Here is a 6,000-nt window from a genome sequence, read left to right on the forward strand (position 1 = left end):
TAACTGCAAGGCTCAGAAGAGCCCACACACTCAGGTCTTAACCCCAGTGTGCTGAAAGTGTCAAAACATGTTTTTCAGCAGAAATAAACATGTTTCTGCAAGTTTGGTCAACCCCATGTAAGTTATGGGTCAGTAACAGCTCACTTTTCAAAACGAGTTTTTCAGCCCGAAATAAACGCGTTTTTTCAGACAGCTGTATCCCTATGTAACTGCAAGGCTCAGAAGAGCCCACACACTCAGTTCTTAACCCCAGTGTGCTGAAAGTGTCAAAACATGTTTTTCAGCAGAAATAAACATGTTTCTGCAAGTTTGGTCAACCCCATGTAAGTTATGGGTCAGTAACAGCTCACTTTTCAAAACGTGTTTTTCAGCCCGAAATAAACGCGTTTTTTCAGACAGCTGTATCCCTATGTAACTGCAAGCCTCAGAAGAGCCCACAGACTCAGGTCTTAACCCCAGTGTGCTGAAAGTGTCAAAACATGTTTTTACGCAGAAATAAACATGTTTCTGATAGTTTGGTCAACCCCATGTAAGTTATGGGTCAGTAACAGCTCACTTTTCAAAACGTGTTTTTCAGCCCGAAATAAACACGTTTTTTCAGACAGCTGTATCCCTATGTAACTGCAAGCCTCAGAAGAGCCCACACACTCAGGTCTTAACCCCACTGTGCTGAAAGTGTCAAAACATGTTTTTCAGCAGAAATAAACATGTGTCTGCAAGTTTGGTCAACCCCATGTAACTTATGGGGCAGTAACAGCTCACTTTTCAAAACGTGTTTTTCAGCCCGAAATAAACACGTTTTTTCAGACAGCTGTATCCCTATGTAACTGCAAGGCTCAGAAGAGCCCACACACTCAGGTCTTAACCCCAGTGTGCTGAAAGTGTCAAAACATGTTTTTCAGCAGAAATAAACATGTTTCTGCAAGTTTGGTCAACCCCATGTAACTTATGGGTCAGTAACAGTTCACTTTTCAAAACGTGTTTTTCAGCCCGAAATAAACGCGTTTTTTCAGATAGCTGTTACCCTATGTAACTGCAAGACTCAGAAGAGCCCACACACTCAGGTCTTAACCCCAGTGCGCTGAAAGTGTCAAAACATGTTTTTCAGCAGAAATAAACATGTTTCTGCAAGTTTGGTCAACCCCATGTAAGTTATGGGTCAGTAACAGCTCACTTTTCAAAACGTGTTTTTCAGCCAGAAATAAACGCGTTTTTTCAGACAGCTGTATCCCTATGTATCTGCAAGGCTCAGAAGAGCCCACACACTCAGGTCTTAACCCCAGTGTGCTGAAAGTGTCAAAACATGTTTTTCAGCAGAAATAAACATGTTTCTGCAAGTTTGGTCAACCCCATGTAAGTTATGGGTCAGTAACAGCTCACTTTTCAAAACGTGTTTTTCAGCCCGAAATAAACGCGTTTTTTCAGATAGCTGTTACCCTATGTAACTGCAAGGCTCAGAAGAGCCCACACACTCAAGTCTTAACCCCAGTGTGCTGAAAGTGTCAAAACATGTTTTTCAGCAGAAATAAACATTTTTTCTGCAAGTTTGGTCAACCCCATGTAAGTTATGGGGCAGTAACAGCTCACTTTTCAAGACGTGTTTTTCAGCCCGAAATAAACGCGTTTTTTCAGACAGCTGTATCCCTATGTAACTGCAAGGCTCAGAAGAGCCCACACACTCAGGTCTTAACCCCAGTGTGCTGAAAGTGTCAAAATGTGTTTTTCAGCAGAAATAAACATGTTTCTGCAAGTTTGGTCAACCCCATGTAAGTTATGGGGCAGTAACAGCACACTTTTCAAAACGTGTTTTTCAGCCCGAAATAAATGCGTTTTTTCAGACAGCTGTTACCCTATGTAACTGCAAGGCTCAGAAGAGCCCACACACTCAGGTCTTAACCCCAGTGCGCTGAAAGTGTCAAAACATGTTTTTCAGCAGAAATAAACATGTGTCTGCAAGTTTGGTCAACCCCATGTAACTTATGGGGCAGTAACAGCTCACTTTTCAAAACGTGTTTTTCAGCCCGAAATAAACACGTTTTTTCAGACAGCTGTATCCCTATGTAACTGCAAGGCTCAGAAGAGCCCACACACTCAGGTCTTAACCCCAGTGTGCTGAAAGTGTCAAAACATGTTTTTCAGCAGAAATAAACATGTTTCTGCAAGTTTGGTCAACCCCATGTAACTTATGGGTCAGTAACAGTTCACTTTTCAAAACGTGTTTTTCAGCCCGAAATAAACGCGTTTTTTCAGATAGCTGTTACCCTATGTAACTGCAAGACTCAGAAGAGCCCACACACTCAGGTCTTAACCCCAGTGCGCTGAAAGTGTCAAAACATGTTTTTCAGCAGAAATAAACATGTTTCTGCAAGTTTGGTCAACCCCATGTAAGTTATGGGTCAGTAACAGCTCACTTTTCAAAACGTGTTTTTCAGCCAGAAATAAACGCGTTTTTTCAGACAGCTGTATCCCTATGTATCTGCAAGGCTCAGAAGAGCCCACACACTCAGGTCTTAACCCCAGTGTGCTGAAAGTGTCAAAACATGTTTTTCAGCAGAAATAAACATGTTTCTGCAAGTTTGGTCAACCCCATGTAAGTTATGGGTCAGTAACAGCTCACTTTTCAAAACGTGTTTTTCAGCCCGAAATAAACGCGTTTTTTCAGATAGCTGTTACCCTATGTAACTGCAAGGCTCAGAAGAGCCCACACACTCAAGTCTTAACCCCAGTGTGCTGAAAGTGTCAAAACATGTTTTTCAGCAGAAATAAACATTTTTTCTGCAAGTTTGGTCAACCCCATGTAAGTTATGGGGCAGTAACAGCTCACTTTTCAAGACGTGTTTTTCAGCCCGAAATAAACGCGTTTTTTCAGACAGCTGTATCCCTATGTAACTGCAAGGCTCAGAAGAGCCCACACACTCAGGTCTTAACCCCAGTGTGCTGAAAGTGTCAAAATGTGTTTTTCAGCAGAAATAAACATGTTTCTGCAAGTTTGGTCAACCCCATGTAAGTTATGGGGCAGTAACAGCACACTTTTCAAAACGTGTTTTTCAGCCCGAAATAAACGCGTTTTTTCAGACAGCTGTTACCCTATGTAACTGCAAGGCTCAGAAGAGCCCACACACTCAGGTCTTAACCCCAGTGCGCTGAAAGTGTCAAAACATGTTTTTCAGCAGAAATAAACATGTTTCTGCAAGTTTGGTCAACCCCATGTAAGTTATGGGTCAGTAACAGCTCACTTTTCAAAACGTGTTTTTCAGCCCGAAATAAACGCGTTTTTTGAGACAGCTGTATCCCTATGTAACTGCAAGGATCAGAAGAGCCCACACACTCAGGTCTTAATCCCAGTGTGCTGAAAGTGTCAAAATGTGTTTTTCAGCAGAAATAAACATGTTTCTGCAAGTTTGGTCAACCCCATGTAAGTTATGGGGCAGTAACAGCACACTTTTCAAAACGTGTTTTTCAGCCCGAAATAAACGCATTTTTTTAGACAGCTGTATCCCTATGTAACTGCAAGGCTCAGAAGAGCCCACACACTCAGGTCTTAACCCCAGTGTGCTGAAAGTGTCAAAACATGTTTTTCAGCAGAAATAAACATTTTTCTGCAAGTTTGGTCAACCCCATGTAAGTTATGGGGCAGTAACAGCTCACTTTTCAAGACGTGTTTTTCAGCCCGAAATAAACGCGTTTTTTCAGACAGCTGTATCCCTATGTAACTGCAAGGCTCAGAAGAGCCCACACACTCAGGTTTTAACCCCAGTGTGCTGAAAGTGTCAAAACATGTTTTTCAGCAGAAATAAACATGTTTCTGCAATTTTGGTCAACCCCATGTAACTTATGGGGCAGTAACAGCTCACTTTTCAAAACGTGTTTTTCAGCCCGAAATAAACACGTTTTTTCAGACAGCTGTATCCCTATGTAACTGCAAGCCTCAGAAGAGCCCACACACTCAGGTCTTAACCCCACTGTGCTGAAAGTGTCAAAACTTGTTTTTCAGCAGAAATAAACATGTTTCTGCAAGTTTGGTCAACCCCATGTAAGTTATGGGTCAGTAACAGCTCACTTTTCAAAACGTGTTTTTCAGCCCGAAATAAACGCGTTTTTTCAGACAGCTGTATCCCTATGTAACTGCAAGGCTCAGAAGAGCCCACACACTCAGGTCTTAATCCCAGTGTGCTGAAAGTGTCAAAATGTGTTTTTCAGCAGAAATAAACATGTTTCTGCAAGTTTGGTCAACCCCATGTAAGTTATGGGGCAGTAACAGCACACTTTTCAAAACGTGTTTTTCAGCCCGAAATAAACGCGTTTTTTCAGACAGCTGTATCCCTATGTAACTGCAAGGCTCAGAAGAGCCCACACACTCAGGTCTTAACCCCAGTGTGCTGAAAGTGTCAAAACATGTTTTTCAGCAGAAATAAACATGTTTCTGCAAGTTTGGTCAACCCCATGTAAGTTATGGGGCAGTAACAGCACACTTTTCAAAACGTGTTTTTCAGCCCGAAATAAACGCGTTTTTTCAGACAGCTGTATCCCTATGTAACTGCAAGGCTCAGAAGAGCCCACACACTCAGGTCTTAACCCCAGTGTGCTGAAAGTGTCAAAACATGTTTTTCAGCAGAAATAAACATGTTTCTGCAATTTTGGTCAACCCCATGTAACTTATGGGGCAGTAACAGCTCACTTTTCAAAACGTGTTTTTCAGCCCGAAATAAACACGTTTTTTCAGACAGCTGTATCCCTATGTAACTGCAAGCCTCAGAAGAGCCCACACACTCAGGTCTTAACCCCACTGTGCTGAAAGTGTCAAAACTTGTTTTTCAGCAGAAATAAACATGTTTCTGCAAGTTTGGTCAACCCCATGTAAGTTATGGGTCAGTAACAGCTCACTTTTCAAAACGTGTTTTTCAGCCCGAAATAAACGCGTTTTTTCAGACAGCTGTATCCCTATGTAACTGCAAGGCTCAGAAGAGCCCACACACTCAGGTCTTAACCCCAGTGTGCTGAAAGTGTCAAAACATGTTTTTCAGCAGAAATAAACATGTTTCTGCAAGTTTGGTCAACCCCATGTAAGTTATGGGTCAGTAACAGCTCACTTTTCAAAACGTGTTTTTCAGCCCGAAATAAACGCGTTTTTTCAGACAGCTGTATCCCTATGTAACTGCAAGGCTCAGAAGAGCCCACACACTCAGGTCTTAACCCCAGTGTGCTGAAAGTGTCAAAACATGTTTTTCAGCAGAAATAAACATGTTTCTGCAAGTTTGGTCAACCCCATGTAACTTATGGGTCAGTAACAGCTCACTTTTCAAAACGTGTTTTTCAGTCCGAAATAAACGCGTTTTTTCAGATAGCTGTTACCCTATGTAACTGCAAGGCTCAGAAGAGCCCACACACTCAGGTCTTAACCCCAGTGCGCTGAAAGTGTCAAAACATGTTTTTCAGCAGAAATAAACATGTTTCTGCAAGTTTGGTCAACCCCATGTAAGTTATGGGTCAGTAACAGCTCACTTTTCAAAACGTGTTTTTCAGCCCGAAATAAACGCGTTTTTTCAGACAGCTGTATCCCTATGTATCTGCAAGGCTCAGAAGAGCCCACACACTCAGGTCTTAACCCCAGTGTGCTGAAAGTGTCAAAACGTGTTTTTCAGCAGAAATAAACATGTTTCTGCAAGTTTGGTCAACCCCATGTAAGTTATGAGTCAGTAACAGCTCACTTTTCAAAACGTGTTTTTCAGCCCGAAATGAACGCGTTTTCTCAGACAGCTGTATCCCTATGTAACTGCAAGGCTCAGAAGAGCCCACACACTCAGGTCTTAACCCCAGTGTGCTGAAAGTGTCAAAACGTGTTTTTCAGCAGAAATAAACATGTTTCTGCAAGTTTGGTCAACCCCATGTAAGTTATGGGGCAGTAACAGCACACTTTTCAAAACGTGTTTTTCAGCCCGAAATAAACGCGTTTTTTCAGACAGCTGTATCCTTATGTAACTGCAAGGCTCAGAAGAGCCC

Source organism: Lepisosteus oculatus, unplaced genomic scaffold (genome assembly GCF_040954835.1).
Source record: "Lepisosteus oculatus isolate fLepOcu1 unplaced genomic scaffold, fLepOcu1.hap2 HAP2_SCAFFOLD_75, whole genome shotgun sequence".
Classification (NCBI taxonomy): domain Eukaryota; kingdom Metazoa; phylum Chordata; class Actinopteri; order Semionotiformes; family Lepisosteidae; genus Lepisosteus; species Lepisosteus oculatus.